The 22,464-nt window shown below is 47.5% G+C and overlaps 1 protein-coding gene across 3 annotated transcripts in view; it reads right to left on the bottom strand.

Annotated features, from left to right (window-relative positions):
• Positions 1–22,464, bottom strand: part of NEK6 (NIMA related kinase 6) — a 161,457-nt gene that overhangs the window by 113,206 nt on the left and 25,787 nt on the right. For 2 of the 3 annotated variants that reach the window (XM_075579376.1, XM_075579378.1), the window contains exon 2: positions 12,579–12,835. The exons of the other annotated variant lie outside the window; for it this stretch is intronic. The gene's annotated coding sequence lies outside the window, so the exon portion shown is untranslated. The remainder of the gene's footprint in view (positions 1–12,578; positions 12,836–22,464) is intronic. 3 annotated transcript variants of the gene reach the window in all.

Genomic DNA, 22,464 nt, shown 5'->3' with positions numbered 1-22,464 from the left:
ACAGGCGTGGGGAGCAGGGGGACAGGCGAGGGGAACAGGGGGACCCTCTAGGTGCGTGAGATTTATGCGTCAGGTGCAGACCTGGATGTTAAGAATTGTGCAATTAAAATAAGAACCGAGGGCTCCCAGTGCTGTAAATTACAGTAATGCCACATATTAAATACAGTTAGGATCTTACGTGATGTTTTTATGCCATTGAATACCTGTCTGATTCTGTAATAAAATATATGAAACACCTGGTTTTTAACCAAGTAAGCCTATCACTGACATTACGTCAACATGGTCCATACATGCCACGGCACCTCGAAAAGACAAAGCTGTACCCAAATACTCCAAAAACAGAGAGAGAAAAAATTCTTCAAAATAAACAGGTCGTCTGCGATGATTAAAACACAACAGCAGCATGACAGCTACTTGGCATCAAACAGTCTGCTTTCTAAGAGCCTCCGCTCCATGCTAACAACGTTCATTGCTGCAATACGGAAATACCACAAAACGGACCAGTGACTTACTCAAGTCAGCGCTAAACAGCTCTACAGGAACGGCAAGTAGAGAAAGATACGCGTGTGTTACCGTTTGTACTTATTCGCCATGCTTTGTATACGAAGGAAGGTGACACACATACATACGTACGTACGTACATACATATATATATCTAGCACGGCCCCGCTTCTCAGCGCCCCACTGGTACATCGGTACAGAGAAGTGGGCTGCCATGTCTCTGCATGCGCAGAACGGGAAAGTCGCGCATGCGCAGAACGGGCAGTTGACGAGGGTGCGCATGCGCAGAACGAAGGTTGCGCGTGCTGAACTGAGGTTGCGCATGCGCAGAAGGGGGGGGGGGGAATTGCCAGTTTGCGGTTCCGCTTTCTGACGATTTTTCGCTTTGCGGCGGGTCCTTAGAACGGAACCCACCGCATGCCCGGGGCCCTCCTGTACATACATACACACATATTCATATATATACACACGCACATACATACATACATACATACATATATATATATAGACATATATATTTCATGCGTTACTCACCGCTCCAGCCCTGATGGGAGAAAGTGTGGAGTCATTTATCCCAAGGGAAGTGAGCCAGCTCAGCGGGATATTTATTAAGTGCTCCGAGGACGGGGGCCAAGAGCAGAGGGTGATTTATATTTATGGCTTGTGTAATCAATGTGGCCGTCAGATAAACGTTCTCCGTCACCCCACTAAGCCCACGGCTGCTCATTTTTACTACACTGTCATATTGAAGATTGAAAAGAAAGTTGGGCTTGCCGAGGGGTAACGCACAGGAGGCTTAAACCCCATTATCACATGAATGGATACCTTTTGCACGCTTAGTACACGTGTTTTCCGTTCAGTAAGGAGTACTGTATTGAGTACACGGATAAACATGTAAAGGAGCATTACAGACATCATTTCTTTTATATACAAATCCGTTCTGTAGTATAAGATAATACTTACTTCATTCCACCTCCCCCCCCCCCCCCCCCCGGTCATTATGAGTTTTAATGTACTGCGCATTGTGCAGTTGCTATGGCAAGCTCTGGCACACGCAAGGAGGCTGTGGCTGAGTTGAAAGCTGTATCAATAGACAACGTATTACCCATTTTAATATAAGGTTATATTGTAGTTGCTGCGTTCCACTGACTGCAGGATACATTTGCAAGGCAGTCATTACGTGAAGTCAGGGAGTCTGATCTTCGCCGATTGATCACAGGATAACGGATCAAAGTCAGCAGCTTAGGTCAGGGGAGCGCAAACCTTTGCTGCTGCGCCCCCCTGTCTGTCCAGAAAAATCTCCTGTCCCCCAGTTTGCGCCCCCTGGTTTGCGCACCCCTGTCTTAGGTAATGACTTTTCCTTAAAGGTAATCAAATTCTGTATATATTAAAACAACAGCAAAAAAAAAATCCCGTGCCATCAGCAATGCTGCTCTGAGAACCGATCTATGTTATCTAGAACCGGGGTTCGGGGTTCTCAACCCAAGTCCTCAAGACTCCCCAACAGGTCAAGGTTTAAGGATCTCCCTGCTTCAGTACAGGGAAGACTGAGCCACCTGTGCTGAAGCAGGGATATCCTTTAAAGCTGACCTGTTGGGCGGCATTAAGGACTGGAGTTGAGCACCCCGTGGTCTAGAAGGACAATGGGGAGATCCTAACTCCTGCCATGTTATTAGGAACGACACATTTTATAGCAAATCAAATATCAAGTCTTTACTGATAAGACGGGATAGACGGCCAGCACAGAGCAGAGATAATGCCGACTTTCCTCGCAATTAAAAGGGACGCCTTGTTCAATACGTCTGGGGCACCTCGGGCTTCCGCTCCAGCCCAAGTCTTTCCAAATGGTTTATGTTGGATTTGTGTTCTCCGGAAATAATGAACAGTCTTGCCCATGAGAATTAGTTGCCCGTGGCTACAATGTGTGTAATACTCGTTCAGGACCAAAATATGTCCACATCAGCTTTTTAGAACACCTGTAATTTGTCTTTTATTGCAAGTTCCGCCTGAGAATGGTGCACACAGGCGTCTGAATTATTACATTACTAGCTGAAAGTACCTACAGTAGCCCCGGAATTGTAAGAAACCAAACTCCTCCCTCTCCTCCTCTCACCCACTACCCCCTTCTCATCCCTCTCCTCCTCTCACCTCCTACCCCCTTCTCATCCCTCACCTCTTCTGACCTCCTACCCCCTTCTCACCCCTCTCCTCCTCTCACTCCCTCTACCCCCTTCTCATCCCTCTCCTCCTCTCACCCTCTACCCCCTTCTCATCCCTCTCCTCCTCTCACCCCCTACCCCCTTCTCATCCCTCTCCTCCTCTCACCCCCTACCCCCTTCTCATCCCTCACCTCCTCTCACCTCCTACCCCCTTCTCATCCCTCACCTCCTCTCACCTCCTACCCCCTTTTCATACCTCACCTCCTCTCACCTCCTACCCCCTTCTCATCCCTCTCCTCCCCTTCTCATCCCTCTCCTGCTCATCTCACTCCTACCCCCTTCTCATCCCTCTCCTCCTCTCACCCCCTTCTCATCCCACTCCTCCTCATCTCACCCCCTACCCTCTTCTCTCTCCCCTCCTCATCTCTCTCCCTCCCATCACTTTCCTTTACTACCTTATGATGTTCCCAATTCTTTCCGCCTCTCTCTCCAAATCCAGCATCCTTACTTTCTCCTCACGTGTACCCCGACTTCCTCTCTTTCTCTCTCCGTCTGCTTTCTGTGTAAACGTCACACTTATCTGACTCTCGTTATCTGCCACCAGGCTATGTGCATTATGATGTCACCAGTATGATGTCACCTGCCAGATCTATAGCTTACCAGATACATACTGTGAGGCGCATAGAGAATTTCGCTTAGAGAAATTGCTCAGAGAATTTGTAATAACTCATAGAATTGAAATACAATGTATCCAATTGTACCCAAACACAGACACAAACGCACAGCGAGCAGACAGGCAACGTTCTATAATATACAGTAGATGTGGTCCCACATGGAACTGAACGTTCCGAGCAGCATCTCCTTTGAAGTGTTCTAGAGCAGGGGTGCGCAAACTGGGGGGGCGAGATTTTTTTTGGGGGGGGCACAGCGGTTACAGAGGCCCTGCGCTCTTCAGCGCCAGGCCTCTGTAACTCACCTGAATTCAGCCAGCTTATGGCGACGCGGGGTCATGTGATGCGACGTCAGTCGCCATGGCAACGTGGCAGTGTCACATGGCGTCATTTGACATCGGATTAAAGGTAAGGGATGGTCGCGACACTTTGGGGCTAGAGCAGGCAGGGGACGCAGAAGGTTTGCGCACCCCTGTTCTAGAGGATCCATACCATGATACATAAAGTAATCCTTCCACGTTTGGTTATTCCAGGTCTTATAGTTTCGGCGTGCGCAATGAGACACACAGACGCACATTCTGAAATATATATATATATAGTTACATAGTTACAGTAGATAGTTATATAGTTACATCGTAGATGAGGTTGAAAAAAGATACTATATCCTATAGCTATCCTTACTTATTGATCCAGAGGAAGGCAAACAAAAAACCCCAGTGACGTATAATCTAATGATATCTCAGAAGGGGAAAGATACAGTTGTGTGAAAAAGAAAGTACACCCTCTTTGAATTCTATGGTTTTACATATCAGGACATAATAACAATCATCTGTTCCTTAGCAGGTCTTAAAATTAGGTAAATACAACCTCAGATGAACAACAATACATGACATATTACACTGTGTCATGATTTATTTAACAAAAATAAAGCCAAAATGGAGAAGCTGTGTGTGAAAAACTAAGTACACCCTTACTGCTTCCATAGGAATTAAGATGCTATGTAGCAGACAGGTGCTGCTAATCAAATGCCCTTGATTAATTGATCATCAGCAAGTGTGACCACCTCTATAAAAGCCGAAATTTTAGCAGTTTGCTGGTCTGGAGCATTCAGGTGTGTGTTAACACAATGCCAAGGAGGAAAGACATCAGCAATGATCTTAGAGAAACAATGGTTGCTGCTCATCAATCTGGGAAGGGTTATAAGGCAATTTCCAAACAATTTAAAGTCCATCATTCTACAGTGAGAAAGATTATTCAAAAGTGGAAAACATTCAAGACAGTTGCCAATCTTCCCAGGAGTGAACATCCCAGCAAATTCATCCCAAGGTCAGACCGTGCAATGCTCAGAGAAATTGCAAAAAACCCAAGAGTTACATCTCAGACTCTACAGGCCTCAGTTAGCATGTTACATGTTAAAGTTCATGACAGTACAATTAGAAAAAGACTGAACAAGTATGGTTTGTTTGCAAGGGTTGCCAAGAGAAAGCCTCCTCTCTCTAAAAAGAACATGGCAGCACGGCTTAGGTTTGCAAAGTTGCATCTGAACAAACCACAAAACTTCTGGAACAATGTCCTTTGGACAGACGAGACCAAAGTGGAAATGTTTGGCCATAATGCACAGCGCCACGTTTGGGAAAACCAAACACAGCATATCAGCACAAACACCTCATACCAACTGTCAAGCATGGTAGTGGAGGGGTGATGATTTGGGCTTGTTTTGCAGCCACAGGACCTGGGAACCTTGCAGTCATTGAGTCGACAATGAACTCCTCTGTATACTAAAGTATTCTAGAGTCAAATGTGAGGCCATCTGTCCGACAGCTAAAGCTTGGCTGAAATTGGGTCATGCAACAGGACAATGATCCCGAGCACACCAGCAAATCTACAACAGAATGGCTGAAAAAGAAAAGAATCAAGGTGTTGCAATGGCCCAGTCAAAGTCCAGACCTCAACCCGATTGAAATGCTGTGGCTGGACCTTAAGAGAGCTGTGCATAAACAAATGCCCACAAACCTCAATGAACTGAAGCAACGTTGTAAAGAAGAGTGGGACAAAATTCCTCCACAACGATGTGAGCGACTGATAAAGTCATACAGAAAACGATTACTTCAAGTTATTGCTGCTAAAGGTGGTTCTACAAGCTATTGAATCATAAGGTGTACTTAGTTTTTCACACATGGCTTCTTCATTTTGGCTTTATTTTTGTTAAATAAATCATGACACGGTGTAATATGTCATGTGCTGTTGTTCATCTGAGGTTGTATTTACCTAATTTTAAGACCTGCTAAGGAACGATGATTGTTATTATGTCCTGATATGTAAAACCATGGAATTCAAAGAGGGTGTACTTTCTTTTTCACACAACAGTAAATTCCTTCCTGACTCCTATATATAGATATAGACATGCCCAAGTTCCTTACTTCCACTGCTGTTTCTGACAAGTGGAAAAGCTCACAACATAAGACATTGTTCTGTGGAAGAGGAAGGTATAATTCCTGCTTCTGAAATATTATACAGAGGCCTTTGACAGCAAGAAATCGGATACAAAAGCTTGGATCCATGTATTTAAAGGAAATAAAATTCAAGCGTCACCCACGCTTTCAAATCCAGGAAACGTCTGTATGTTCATGTTTCCAGACCTTACTTGGAAAGTGATAAAGCCAGAACAAGTTTTTCATGCGGGTCCCATGAAACATGGCAGCACCCACCATGTCTTTTTTTTTTTAATTTTTTTTTTTACTTCTCAACACCGATATAGGATGTGTTCTGGTTCCAAGACCCAGTTTCCTCAGTTAATGGATTTATTCAAAGGAGAGGTGTGTCAACCGCTCTTTTACCCTTGTATGAAACAGTTTGTTCCGGAGCGGTACACTAAATACATTACGCCATAATAAGACTCCCCGGTGCAATCCGTGATATGAATACATTGTGTTAACGGCATTTTACCGGTGCTAGATAAAATAGACGTCATATGTGAATTTTCATCCAATCCAAATCTGATGCAGGTTGTTATATCTGTATAGATGAAATGATAGTGAACGAGTACGGAGCTCAGAGACCTATGAGGAACTCAAATACTGATCCCGCTAAAAGGTATCAGAACCTGCATCAAACCTTTTCTCCAGGACCAATGTGGCTGCCAGATCTTTGAGCCAGATTAACATGGGAAGAACGTGTAATATTGGGAGTGCAGAATAACACTGAGGAATTGATCGCCAGTAAAAAGAGAGGCACAAGTGATGCATTTCCTCTGCTCCTTCTCCTCGCCCCCCACATGCGGTATTTAGGAGGCTGTGACCACCAGCGGGAAGTTGGGTGAGGGCCGCCCATGAGCTTTGTATAGTGTTTTTGAAGCAGCGGGCATATTTTGCCCAATATCCCTATTATGTGGTCTTTCAGTGGCAATGTATTTCTGACAATACAGCCCGAACAACAACTTATTGTCATACTGCGCTCCCCATACACACATTGCTGCACAGAATTTACACACACCGGCCCACCAGGGAATTGTAGTAACATTTTTGGACAGGGCCACTCCCTCTCTCTGCGGTAGAGGAAGAACTTGGCTAGAAATTACTTTGCAATGTGCTGCAGAGTTAAAGGGTTAATAAGACCCTTTTGCTTTACTCCATTAGACTAGGGCCCATGTTTACTAAGAGGTGCTATGATACCTTCACGTCAACAGGCCACGAGATGTTCCCCGGCGCTAGGAAAGTGGCCGAGCGCAGCTTAGCGAATAATGCCTTGACTACAATGAACAAATCAGTTTTGATTATGATTTTAGGAACATTCAGAATAAGCATTATGTGCTTGTAGTATTTCCACGAGCCTTGATCGCTTGTCATAATAATCGTCATTGTAAAAGCAAGGGCTGCGTGCTGATCTTGCACAGACGCAGGCCTCGGTAAGGATAAACACAAGCCGTTATTACCCTTTCAGATGCTCCGCACAAGCACATTTTTCCCTGTGCTCCCGGGAGATGAGGGAATGTACGGTTCTGGCACAGCCAGGAAACGCTCCCCCTTTCTGGGCTGCGTGCCGGAATTCCTCGGCGATTCACAAGCCAGGCGTTCTGATCCAGGCACTACACTTGTTTTTTTTTTTTTAACTTTTTCTGCCTATTTGCCAAGTTAGTCAATAATAATGTACTCACAAACATGCCCCAGCAGCACCGGCTTTGTATTAGTGTATTCCTGGGTTTTTAATGCCATTCTGCAAATGCCTTCGGTGTCAGGAGCCGCCCCCCCCGAGCGCTGCTAATTAGGGGAGCAGAGGAAGCATTACATATCCCATATTCATTTTAGATTGTAAGCTCCTCGGGGGAGGGACCTCCTTCCTACTGACGCAGCATGTTTTAACACAGGGGGTTCTCAACTCCAGTCCTCAAGACCCCCCCCCCCTCCAACAGGTCAGGTTTTCAGGCTATCCTTGCTTCAGCACAGGTGGCTCCGTTAATGAGCCACCAGTGCTGAAGCAGGGATATCCTGAAAATCTGACCTGCTGGTGGCCCTTGAGGACTGGAGTTGAGAAGCTCTGTCTTGAGATATATGTACTCTTTAGACATACAATGCTATTGACTTGTTATTATACTGCGCTGCGGCATGTGTTGGCGACACACAAAAGATCATTATTATAATAAAAAGGTTTACAACAACACGCAGTGTTTTCTGATATACAGATCAGGACGCCAACTATACGGTAGACAGATGTTCCACTGCCATTTCTTTTCTCCTTGGGCATTAGAACATATTTGCGATGTTATTTCCCAAGGACTGGTCGGTAGGGACGCTGTTTTATGCACATAAAAGCCCAACACGTGTTTTAATTCCTCTGAACAAACATGCAGTGAATATTTGCATCTCCACCCGAGACTTTCACAGGTTTAACACCATATTCCAAAGCTATTGCAGGAATGATAAAATGTCCCAAAAACCCCTACATTTAAATAGGCAATCCCGCCTAACATCAAAGAGAACTAGTTCCATGTTTAAGGGGTTTAAGGGGTCTCATTGGGGTGATTGATGCTTTTTTCTTTAACCCAAATCGGACAATGAATTCTAAGTATTTTCCCTATGTTTAACGTTTGTTAAAGTGAGACTTGGGAGGGTTATGATTTCCTCTGGCTGCTCGTGTGATGTGGCTGTGATGTGATGTGACCGTGTGATGTGACCGTGTGATGTGACCGTGTGATGTGACCGTGTGATGTGACCGTGTGATGTCACCGTGTGATGGGCAAGTGCTTGTACAGCCAGAGTCAGTGTAAGATACATCGGAGTCACTGCCCGGTGCGTCTGACTCAGAGTGTGTGGTGCATCATTAATGCCGATATGTTAATTGTTCAATTGCCCATTTATACCGGGCATTTCAGCAATGGCCCGGCAGGGAAAACATCCCCTGAGATACTTCTCAATCATTAGAGTTTATCTGTGTGAATCTAAGGTCTGAGGAGACGCATCTAATTTGTGGGTTATTCAGGAAAAAGTAGGTAAAGTGACCAGTCCCACATCACAACCAAACCCCCCCACGTTAACCTCTTTACTGTTAGACGGGCACCTCAACGCACTGCCACGCAAAAGGATGGGGCCCGCGTCGCGAGGTTACGCCGAGGACTGGGAGGAGAAAGAACTCATCCAGAATGTCAGCAACGTCCCAGACAAAGAAGATCTGTGTCAGAACAAAGTTGCTGCAATGGAACGAAAAATAGCAGTGACAGGCCCGTTATGCAGCCTCGCAAGTGACATTCCCAGTGACATCATACCTTTCCCATGACCTCACAGCGATGGAATGTTATTATTTACTTCTATCAAATAAAAGGCGCATGGACTTCAGCGAGAAATAAGCAAGCCCCGATTTACTGGGGTGCAAAGAAATACACTGCGGGGGGCGGTTACAAGCCTGCTGAAGGGAGTCAGACATGGGTAACTACTTTCCTAAGAGGCACAAAACCTGTGCATCGCGGGAGGGGCACAGGGGCATAATAATAACGTCATTTCAGATACATACAAGATGACTAACAACTAGTATTTACATTTTGCCAGAATCTACTGTATATTCTGTATAATATATCAGTATACAGTTGTGTGAAAAAGAAAGTACACCCTCTTTGAATTCTATGGTTTTACATATCAGGACATAATAACAATCATCTGTTCCTTAGCAGGTCTTAAAATTAGGTAAATACAAGCTCAGATGAACAACACCACATGACATATTACACCGTGTCATGATTTATTTAACAAAAATAAAGCCAAAATGGAGAAGCCATGTGTTGGACTCTAAGGAAGGAGGCGGTATGGCAGTACCAAATATTTTAAAATATTATATAACATCTCATTTGAGACATATTGTGTACTGGCACTCCCCAGGAGGGACTTATGCTTGGGTAGATTTGGAGAGCTCACTAAAAAGCCCGGTTCTTTGCTATGGTCGAGGCCCAGGGTTGGTACTGGGAGACACTTAGACCCGACGGTAATCGGATACACCCTAAAAATCTAGCAAAAAATAAATATAAAGTTATGTCAACCCCATCCAGACTTACGCCCTGTTTGATAACCCAGGGTTCCTGCCGGGATTCCAGGGTCAGGGTTTTGAAAATATGCTCTATCCCCAACTGAGATGTTGAAATATATGCGGGGCCGACATTTTGTTCGGCAGCGTTTCTATGGGGAGGAATTCCCCGGTTACACACGATTAGAAGATCTGTGCAAAACAAAAAAATACCAAAAGGGTCTGATTTCATGACTCTACCAGAGGTTAACGCCTCAAAAGGACACCCCGGACCATAAATACAGTATATATATAGATCATTGGGCTCTGGACTTCCAGACTAAAATAACAAGAGAAGACTGGAAGATACTTGGGACAATACAGGCAAAACCTCTATATGTACAGCAACGAAAGAATATTGCCAAAATTCTGCTACGGTGGTATTACACCCCCAAGAAGTTAAACTGGAGTCTACTGATAGATGCTGGAGGGGTTGTGGGCAGATAGGGGATCTAGCGCATATTTAGAGGTTCTGTCCAGTTATGCAGATATATTGGAGGGCAGTTCTGAAATTGATAGAAGATGTGAGGGGGATAAAGATGCCGCTAGACCCAGTCTTCATTATCCTGGCTAGATCCATGGAGGATGCGAATCATTCTGCAGTTACATTGATTCTGCATATCCTAACGGCGGCTAGATGCGCTGAAGCAGCAGCTGCTGCGTAGAAGAAGACACTCCCGCCCTCCAGAAGAGAGGTCATCAGAACGGTTAATGAGGTCCAACTAATGGAGAGACTCACCTGATTTCTGAACCATCCCACAAGAAAGTTTGATAGAGTTTGGGATAAGGATATGATTGCAATAGAAAGGAGGATTTGGGAGAGAGGAGAATATGATATGTGGTTTATAAAACGATGTATGCGATGTGACTGTTGATGACTAAGAATTTTGTTACAAATGGTTGTTTCCCCTCCCCTCCCCCATTCTTTCCTTCTGTACCCCTTCCCCTTCCCCCCACCCCCCCCACCCAGGTACCCCACCCAGTCACAGTGACACAGCAGAGTAGCACAGTGACACAGCAGAGCAGCACAGTGACACAGCAGAGCAGCACAGTGACACCGCAGAGCAGCACAGTGACACAGCAGAGCAGCAGTGACACAGCAGAGCAGCACAGTGACACAGCAGAGCAGCACAGTGACACAGCAGAGCAGCACAGTGACACCGCAGAGCAGCACAGTGACACAGCAGAGCAGCACAGTGACACAGCAGAGCAGCAGCAGTGACACAGCAGAGCAGCACAGTGACACAGCAGAGCAGCACAGTGACACAGCAGAGCAGCAGCACAGTGACACAGCAGAGCAGCACAGTGACACCGCAGAGCAGCACAGTGACACAGCAGAGCAGCACAGTGACACAGCAGAGCAGCAGCACAGTGACACCGCAGAGCAGCACAGTGACACAGCAGAGCAGCACAGTGACACAGCAGAGCAGCACAGTGACACCGCAGAGCAGCACAGTGACACCGCAGAGCAGCACAGTGACACCGCAGAGCAGCACAGTGACACAGCAGAGCAGCAGCACAGTAACACCGCAGAGCAGCACAGTGACACAGCAGAGCAGCAGCACAGTGACACCGCAGAGCAGCAGCACAGTGACACCGCAGAGCAGCAGCACAGTGACACAGCAGAGCAGCAGCACAGTGACACAGCAGAGCAGCAGCACAGTGACACAGCAGAGCAGCAGCAGTGACACAGCAGAGCAGCAGCAGTGACACAGCAGAGCAGCAGCACAGTGACACAGCAGAGCAGCAGCAGTGACACAGCAGAGCAGCAGCACAATGACACAGCAGAGCAGCAGCAGTGACACAGCAGAGCAGCAGCACAGTGACACAGCAGAGCAGCAGCAGTGACACAGCAGAGCAGCACAGTGACACAGCAGAGCAGCAGCACAGTGACACAGCAGAGCAGCAGCAGTGACACAGCAGAGCAGCAGCACAGTGACACAGCAGAGCAGCAGCAGTGACACAGCAGAGCAGCAGCAGTGACACAGCAGAGCAGCAGCACAGTGACACAGCAGAGCAGCAGCAGTGACACAGCAGAGCAGCAGCACAGTGACACAGCAGAGCAGCAGCAGTGACACAGCAGAGCAGCACAGTGACACAGCAGAGCAGCAGCACAGTGACACCGCAGAGCAGCAGCACAGTGACACAGCAGAGCAGCAGCAGTGACACAGCAGAGCAGCAGCACAGTGACACAGCAGAGCAGCAGCAGTGACACAGCAGAGCAGCAGCACAGTGACACAGCAGAGCAGCAGCAGTGACACAGCAGAGCAGCAGCAGTGACACAGCAGAGCAGCAGCAGTGACACAGCAGAGCAGCAGCAGTGACACAGCAGAGCAGCAGGATGTGAAAAAGACCAACACAAATAGAAATAGAAAAGCCTTCTTCCAAACCGTTTCTATTGCAGACATAACATATGCAAACAATTTACTTTCCGAGACTCTATCATCCGACCAGAAATCATTAAGCGCAAGTTTTAATGTTCGCCGGACAAGATCCCAAAAAATATTTTGTTTCTTCTTTTTCTGGTTTCGTTATATTTCCCATCATCACATCTAAAAGCATAAATCTCTCGCGTTCTCTCTTATCCATCATACAAAACATTTCTCAGCATCCTGTGGCATTCGCAGGGGAACACCGCGATGTCTGGCTCACCATACCGTGCATCGGGCAGTGTTTACCGACCGGTAACCTTGCCGCTTACCTCTTCGCCGGACCGGTTTGACAGTGCAGGAATCCGTGGGGTAGATCTGAGCTCAGTGGTCACATAGTTCTTCCAATCGCCTGCTCCTAAGAAAGAGTCCTTCGGCGAGATGCCGGCAGGGAAACCCAACCGGCGGGTGTCCCTGGCAAATTCACAGGCAGGCTGAGCTGGGTATCAGGCTGGCGTATTGCAGGGACAGGACAGCGAAAAAGTCGATTTTCTTTTTACAATTTTCCTGCGCGTGTCTGCCGTAAAGACTAAAGAAAAAACAAGAAGTAAATTCTTTACTCAAAAGATAGATTCCTTCAGTACCTAGTTAGAGAGACGTTCTGTGCTACGTACAGCCGCTCATGTAAGAACATGTGTTTGCTGATATGTTTTCTTTGACTCTTTGCTTGGGTAGTAACATGAGCTGGACAGCTCCGATGGTGAAGGGGATATGACGTCTGAGCCCAGAAATATGACACTGTCTCCCCTGTTAGAGCAGACGGTTAACCCATCAATCATGGATATTATGGTGGAATTCCAAGAGACCTAATAAAATTGACCCGTTTTGGTGTGAAACGGATTCAATGGAACTAATGTCAGCGTAATCCAACTACAGTTGGTTTTAATTCATCCCAAACTTTTGGAGGCGATGATAAAAAAGCCATTTCAGCACAAAATAGAATGGTTTTGTTGTGTCATGCTATTATTGCTTATTATAAGAGACGGTTATGTAGGTTATCAGACTGTTCCACATGGTGTGTGTGTGTGTGTGTGTGTGTGTGTGTGTGTGTGTGTGTGTGTGTGTGTGTGTGTGTGTGTGTGTGTGTGTGTGTGTGTGTGTGTGTGTGTACGTGTGTGTACGTGTGTGTACGTGTGTGTACGTGTGTGTACGTGTGTGTACGTGTGTCCTCCATCCAGCAGACAAACTCTTTACTACTGTGGAATTTCTCTTCTGCCTACTCAACAAACTCACATGGTAACTACTATACAAGATAGAAATGCTTGAAACATTGGATTATATTCACTAAACGGTGCTATAAGAAACGTTACCGCACCAGAAGACAACTTCTGGTCCATTCACATCCATGGGCTTCAAAGTGACTCCCAAGTCTGTCTCACGACATAGCACTGCTTAGTAAAGGGCCGGCGTCACTGTTGTCACAAACCTTTTTACATGACAGGGCAGGTGGCCCAATGTGAGCAAATGGAGCCCGGCAAATGCAAACAATGAACAACCACAACAAAGACCAGCAATTGACAACTGGCACGTCAACGCCCCACACACACCCTGCGGATTCTGGATTATAGGATTTAAAACGATTTCCTAATAACTTTTCAATGAATTTACTGATATGTACAAAGCACAACTCAACCAAATAAAAAGGTCCCTCGCAGATGAATAGCATTACCCAAAGCAAAGCGGCAGTTGTGTTAGAGCAGAATATCCCATAACAATTTGGTCAGGGAATTTGGAAGGGAATTATTTGAGGCTTTCTGACATTGGAAGTAAATCAGTGTTTATAAACAAGGGTTCCTAGGAACCCTTGAGTTCCCCGGACATACCCAAGAGTTCCCTGCAAATTTCAAGTCATTTGAAAATGGTATCAAATACAGAAGAATTTACAATGCATTTGATCTCAGACGCACTATTAGAGAGGGTTGGGGTTCCTTAGGCCTTGCCCCCGCTGCCTACTACAGCGTCCACTGTGGCGGACGCTGCACGGACGAGAGCCCTCCCCTCAATGGCGCCGGGCCCGCTGCGAAGGGGTCCGCAGCGCTCGGGCGAGAGCTGCTCCTGCTCTCAATAGAATTGAGAGCAGGACCCGCGTCGAGCGATTAGGCACGCCCCCCGGCGGTTCAGCCAATGCGGGCGAACCTGCCGGGTGATGTCATGGCCGCGCCCCCGTCACTCCCCCGCCACGCCCCCCCGGTCTCTCTGCCTGCAGTGAGCTGCAGACCGGGGAATCGGCTGAACGCGCCGCCAATCTCGCGGGCGCGCGTTACAGCGGCGTTATCGGGGCCTTAGCCTTACACTGCATCTGATCTCAGATGCACAATAATAATAACAGCATGTTCTTGTATAGCGTTGCTAGTTTTACATAGCGCTTTACAGGGACATTTTGCAGACACAGGTCCCTGCCCCGTGGAGCTTACAACCTATGGTTTTTTTGGGGGTGCCTGAGGCACAGGGAGATAAAGTGATTTGCCCAAGGTCACACAGAGCCGACACCGGGAATTGATCCTGCTTGAAAGTCAGTGCCAGTCAGTGTCTTTACTTACTGAGCCACTCCTTCTCCCTCTCTGTTAGAGAGGGTTGGGGTTCCCTGTACAATATATCTGGTCTCAGACACTCTATTAGAGAGGGTTGGGGTTCCTTACAATGTATCTGATCTCAGACGCGCTATTAGAGAGGGTTGGGGTTCCTTATAATGTATCTGATCTAGGACACGCTATTAGAGAGGGTTGGGGTTCCTTACACTGCATCTGATCTCAGACGCGCTATTAGAGAGGGTTGGGGTTCTTTACACTGCATCTGATCTCAGACGCGCTATTAGAGTGGATTGAGGTTCCTTATACAATGTACCTGATCTCAGACGCACAATAATAATAATAATAATAGCATGTTCTTGTATAGCGCTGCTAATTTTACGTAGCCCTTTACAGAGACATTTTGCAGACAAAGTCCCTGCCCCGTGGAGCTTACAATCTATGTTTTTGGTGGCTGAGGCATAGGGAGATAAAGTGACTTGCTCAAGGTCACAAGGAGCCGACACCGGGAATTGAACCAGGCTCCAAACTCAGTGCCAGTCAGTGTGTTTACTCACTGAGCCGCTCCTTCTCCCTCTCAATTAGAGAGGGTTGGGGTTCCTTGTACAATATATCTGATCTCAGACTCGCTATCAGAGAGGGTTGGGGTTCCTTGTACAATATATCTGATCTCAGACGCGCTATCAGAGAGGGTTGGGGATCCTTACAATGCATCTGATCTCAGACGCGCTATTAGAGAGGGTTGGGGATCCTTACAATGCATCTGATCTCAGACGCGCTATTAGAGAGGGTGGGGGTTCCCCAGAATTTCACATAGGGTTCCTGAACCAAAAAAAAGGTTGGACCCTTGAAGTAAATACTTTATACGATACGAGGTCTGTCTAGTATCAATATGAACGGCCCGAACCCTGGGCTGTCACGGAGCTGCCTCCTGACCATTTCGCAGCTGCGGCTGTATATTGTGAGATGACCAAAACCCAAGGTTCCCTTTAATAACGAGCGGACCAGCTGGCGTAACGGAAGAAAACCTGGCACTTGACTCGCCTGCATCAGAAGTGTTCTGCTGACTCAGAGGCTGCGTTCAGCGAGCAGACACACAGAAGACACTCCACTGACAGCACCGCCACTCTCCAGCACCCATTTCTCCTGTCATCGTGGACTTACGAGCTGTGCTGCGGAGATGAGGCGAAGGTTCATACAAGCCCAGTTCACTGAGAGGCGGGTGGGCACGCTTAAAACGCAGCATCCCACCTGTCAAAGTGTACAAAGCAGCCAGGACTACATGTGTTCACAGCACTCCGTATGAGAATCAGGGGGTGAAGCCATGTCGGATTTGGCACGTGCCGCCTGACAGAGGAGTTAGACAGGCTGCAGAGTACGTCAGCCTTCCCCCTTCCCCTCCTGGAACCCCCAAACCCTACCCTCTTATCTCACCAGAGAGGCCTGTCCTGCACAGATACTCTCATATCCAGCCTACACTTCCTCTATTTCGGAAGCCCAAGTCTGAGGGACGTGGCACCTAGTGTGACAATCAGGTTGACAAGTCTCTTAATGACCCTAATGACACAGTGGCAGAGAAGTCCCCATTAACCCTTGCAGGCTCCTCGGGCAGAGAAATGGGTCACAGGGAAGGAAAAAAAAAACATATGAAAAGTAAAGAAAGTGAAACATCACACAGCAATAACCCAGCACGCCGGAAAGAAGAGATGCTGCCAACTAAAAAAACGCATTTTTGTGAACATAAAAGGTTTATTACAAATATGTCAAACCCAATACCCAGTGAAATGCGCCCGTCTCTCAGAGAGGGCCGTGCAGATCGCAGGACACCGCAGAAACCACAAACGCTCCCGCTCTGCACGCCCTCTCACTGCGTTAGGGAACGCTGACCCAGGGATGGGGCAACTCCAGTCCTCAAGGGCCACCAACAGGTCAGGTTTTTAGGATATGCCTGCTTCAGCACAGGTGGCTTAATCAGTGGCTCAATCGAAGACTGCACCTGTGCTTAAGGTGGGATCCTGACCTGTTGGTGGTCCTTGAGGACTGGAGTTGCCCACCCCTACTCTAACCTGATGCTGAGCCCAGTTGGGGTTGAGTGCGAAACCCTGAGGAATAATACGGTAATTTATACAGTGCTGTGATGAGTCTGAGTACTTTAGAACTACACTTGAGTTATAGCTCAGGGCAAATCATTCAGCAGCACAGATAGAGATCACACAGTGATTTACCGATGTCGGGACGGAACGCAGATAGAGATCACACAGTGATTTACCAATTTCGGGGCGGAACGCAGATAGAGATCGCACAGTGATTTACCAATGTCGGGACGGAACGCAGATAGAGATCACACAGCGATTTACCGATGTCGGGATGGAATGCAGGTAGAGATCACACAGTGATTTACCGATGTCGGGGCAGAACTCAGATAGAGATCACACAGTGATTTACCGATGTCGGGACGGAACACAGATAGAGATCACACAGTGATTTACCGATGTCGGGGCAGAACTCAGATAGAGATCACACAGTGATTTACCGATGTCGGGACGGAACACAGATAGAGATCACACAGCGATTTACAGATGTCGGGGCAGAACTCAGATAGAGATCACACAGTGATTTACCGATGTCGGGACGGAACACAGATAGAGATCACACAGTGATTTACCGATGTCGGGACGGAACGCAGATAGAGATCACACAGTGATTTACCGATGTCGGGACGGAACTCAGATAGAGATCACACAGTGATTTACCGATGTCGGGACGGAACGCAGATAGAGATCACACAGTGATTTACCAATTTCGGGGCGGAACGCAGATAGAGATCACACAGTGATTTACCGATGTCGGGACGGAACGCAGATAGAGATCACACAGTGATTTACCGATGTCGGGACGGAACGCAGATAGAGATCACACAGTGATTTACCGATGTCGGGACGGAACGCAGATAGAGATCACACAGCGATTTACCAATTTCGGGGCGGAACGCAGATAGAGATCGCACAGTGATTTACCGATGTCGGGACGGAACACAGATAGAGATCACACAGTGATTTACCGATGTCGGGACGGAATGCAGATAGAGATCACACAGTGATTTACCAATTTCGGGGCGGAACGCAGATAGAGATCACACAGCGATTTACCGATGTCGGGACGGAACGCAGATAGAGATCACACAGTGATTTACCGATGTCGGGATGGAATGCAGATAGAGATCACACAGTGATTTACCAATTTCGGGGCGGAACGCAGATAGAGATCACACAGTGATTTACCGATGTCGGGACGGAACGCAGATAGAGATCACACAGCGATTTACCGATGTCGGAACGGAACGCAGATAGAGATCACACAGTGATTTACCGATGTCGGGACGGAACGCAGATAGAGATCACACAGTGATTTACCGATGTCGGGACGGAACGCAGATAGAGATCACACAGCGATTTACCGATGTCGGAACGGAACGCAGATAGAGATCACACAGTGATTTACCGATGTCGGGACGGAACGCAGATAGAGATCACACAGTGATTTACCGATGTCGGGACGGAACGCAGATAGAGATCACACAGTGATTTACCGATGTCGGGACGGAACGCAGATAGAGATCACACAGTGATTTACCGATGTCGGGACGGAACGCAGATAGAGATCACACAGCGATTTACCGATGTCGGAACGGAACGCAGATAGAGATCACACAGTGATTTACCGATGTCGGGACGGAACGCAGATAGAGATCACACAGCGATTTACCGATGTCGGGACGGAACGCAGATAGAGATCGCACAGTGATTTACCGATGTCGGGACGGAACGCAGATAGAGATCGCACAGCGATTTACCGATGTCGGGACGGAACGCAGATAGAGATCACACAGTGATTTACCGATGTCGGAACGGAACGCAGATAGAGATCACACAGTGATTTACCGATGTCGGGGCGGAACGCAGATAGAGATCACACAGTGATTTACCGAAGTCGGGACGGAACGCAGATAGAGATCACACAGTGATTTACCGATGTCGGGACGGAACGCAGATAGAGATCACACAGTGATTTCCCGATGTCGGGATGGAATGCAGATAGAGATCACACAGTGATTTACCGATGCCGGCACAGAACGCAGATAGAGATCACACAGTGATTTTCCGATGCCGGCACAGAACGCAGATAGAGATCACACAGTGATTTACCGATGTCGGGGCGGAACGCAGATAGAGATCACACAGTGATTTACCGATGTCGGGACGGAACGCAGATAGAGATCACACAGTGATTTACCGAAGTCGGGGCAGAACTCAGATAGAGATCACACAGTGATTTACCGATGTCGGGACGGAACGCAGATAGAGATCACACAGTGATTTACCGATGTCGGGACGGAACGCAGATAGAGATCACACAGTGATTTACCGATGTCGGGATGGAACGCAGATAGAGATCACACAGTGATTTACCGATGTCGGGACGGAACGCAGATAGAGATCACACAGCGATTTACCGATGTCGGGACGGAACGCAGATAGAGATCACACAGTGATTTACCGAAGTCGGGACGGAACGCAGATAGAGATCACACAGTGATTTACCGATGTCGGGACGGAACGCAGATAGAGATCACACAGTGATTTACCGATGTCGGGACGGAACGCAGATAGAGATCACACAGTGATTTACCGATGTCGGGACGGAACGCAGATAGAGATCACACAGTGATTTACCGATGTCGGGACGGAACGCAGATAGAGATCACACAGTGATTTACCGATGCCGGCACAGAACTCAGATAGAGATCACACAGCGATTTACCGATGTCGGGACGGAACGCAGATAGAGATCACACAGTGATTTACCGATGTCGGGACGGAACGCAGATAGAGATCACACAGTGATTTACCGATGTCGGGACGGAACGCAGATAGAGATCACACAGTGATTTACCGATGCCGGCACAGAACGCAAATAGAGATCGCACAGTGATTTACCGATGTCGGGATGGAACACAGATAGAGATCACACAGTGATTTACCGATGTCGGGATGGAATGCAGATAGAGATCGCACAGTGATTTACTGATGTCGGGACGGAACGCAGATAGAGATCACACAGTGATTTTCCGATGCCGGCACAGAACGCAGATAGAGATCGCACAGTGATTTACCGATGTCGGGATGGAACACAGATAGAGATCACACAGTGATTTACCGATGTCGGGATGGAATGCAGATAGAGATCGCACAGTGATTTACCGATGTCGGGACGGAACGCAGATAGAGATCACACAGTGATTTACCGATGTCGGGACGGAACGCAGATAGAGATCACACAGTGATTTACCGATGTCTGGACGGAACGCAGATAGAGATCACACAGTGATTTACCGATGTCGGGACGGAACGCAGATAGAGATCACACAGTGATTTACCGATGTCTGGACGGAACGCAGATAGAGATCACACAGTGATTTACCGATGTCGGGACGGAACGCAGATAGAGATCGCACAGCGATTTACCGATGTCGGGACGGAACGCAGATAGAGATCACACAGTGATTTACCGATGTCGGGACGGAACGCAGATAGAGATCACACAGCGATTTACCGATGTCGGGACGGAACGCAGATAGAGATCACACAGTGATTTACCGATGTCGGGACGGAACGCAGATAGAGATCACACAGTGATTTACCGATGCCGGCACAGAACTCAGATAGAGATCACACAGCGATTTACCGATGTCGGGACGGAACGCAGATAGAGATCACACAGTGATTTACCGATGTCGGGACGGAACGCAGATAGAGATCACACAGTGATTTACCGATGTCGGGACGGAACGCAGATAGAGATCACACAGTGATTTACCGATGCCGGCACAGAACGCAGATAGAGATCGCACAGTGATTTACCGATGTCGGGATGGAACACAGATAGAGATCACACAGTGATTTACCGATGTCGGGATGGAATGCAGATAGAGATCGCACAGTGATTTACCGATGTCGGGACGGAACGCAGATAGAGATCACACAGTGATTTTCCGATGCCGGCACAGAACGCAGATAGAGATCGCACAGTGATTTACCGATGTCGGGATGGAACACAGATAGAGATCACACAGTGATTTACCGATGTCGGGATGGAATGCAGATAGAGATCGCACAGTGATTTACCGATGTCGGGACGGAACGCAGATAGAGATCACACAGTGATTTACCGATGTCGGGATGGAACGCAGATAGAGATCACACAGTGATTTACCGATGTCGGGACGGAACGCAGATAGAGATCACACAGTGATTTTCCGATGCCGGCACAGAACACAGATAGCGATCACACGGTGATTTACCGATGCCGGCACTGAATGCAGATAAAGATCACACACAAAAAAAACTTACATTAACCCCATACCCTAACAAGTAAAAAACCTACCTTAGCAGCGTTCAGCGGCGTGGGTTCCAGTGGCAGTACAGCTGCGGCTGAACGTCCCATTCCGCCCGCCAACCCCTGGTTCTGCAGAGCAAAGGCGGCAGCCTACAGTGCAACTGGAAGTTTTATAATGGCAGCGGGGTCATTGGTTTCCATTGATATGAAAGATAAATGTTGGAGGTGGCAGATATTAATGGTACATTAAGACCAAGGATAAAGTCAGTGGCACCCCGCATTAACAAAGCACTTCTGGTCCCACCCTGCCTGTTAATGTAGGAGATAGTTGTTGAGTTGTCAGACACGCCGTTTAATAACTGGCCTTGAAGCTGGTCAAAGAAATGAGTGATTAATTTCCCTCTAGTTCCAGGATACTGCTGGAATAAGTATTTTGCGGCACCGAGCATTGTCCTTGGGCATGGAGGTCTGCAGCCCGTGGGACCTGACATCGGAGATAAGGACTTGCCATTCTGGTAATAATAGATGCCACCCCTTGGCGAGATGTCCGTTTTTGCCACCAACACATCAACGTCCTCCCTCTGCGAGAAAGTATTCGGGTGTCTTTGTTCCATCGCGACAGGAATTTGTTTTGCATCGCTTGTAAATAGAATCTTGCCCTGGTAATCACTTCTGCTTCTCCTGCGTTGGGCCACCCCACCGGCGATACGTCATTGTCACTGAAGACCTTTCATTGGGAATCTTTAAACGTTCTCTTGGATCTTTCGTTTCTTTCCCTGAGGTAGAGAAACTTTGCCCAGGCTGGTGCTGAAATAAACTCTAATGAGGAAGATATGTTGTGGTTGATGCCTACGTATGCTTGTTTGGACCCCGTCCTTGATTTGGCTTTGGATAGCCAGTTGTCCAGATATGGACAAATGTGCAAGGGACAGTGATGATGCCGAATGGTAGATCTGTAAATAGTTAAGTGTTGGTCGCCGAAACGTTTGATGATCATTGTAGATGGATACGTGCAGGTATGCATGTTTGAAAAATCGATAGACGAAAGGAAATCTCACGCCCCTATGCCTGCCGTGACTGATTGCATTTTAAAGTAACCCATAACAGCTTCATATTGCAGAGGCAGTATAACCCAAAAGGTCGAAATAGCTGTCTGTGAGCAGGTTTACTGGCTCCGCACTTCTTTAACCCTAGCTGTGCTGAAAAGCTGTGAATTACGGCAGGCATGATCTTA

This window comes from Ascaphus truei, chromosome 21, assembly GCF_040206685.1.
Source record: "Ascaphus truei isolate aAscTru1 chromosome 21, aAscTru1.hap1, whole genome shotgun sequence".
NCBI lineage: Eukaryota > Metazoa > Chordata > Amphibia > Anura > Ascaphidae > Ascaphus > Ascaphus truei.
This window is presented reverse-complemented; position numbering and strand designations above follow the sequence as displayed.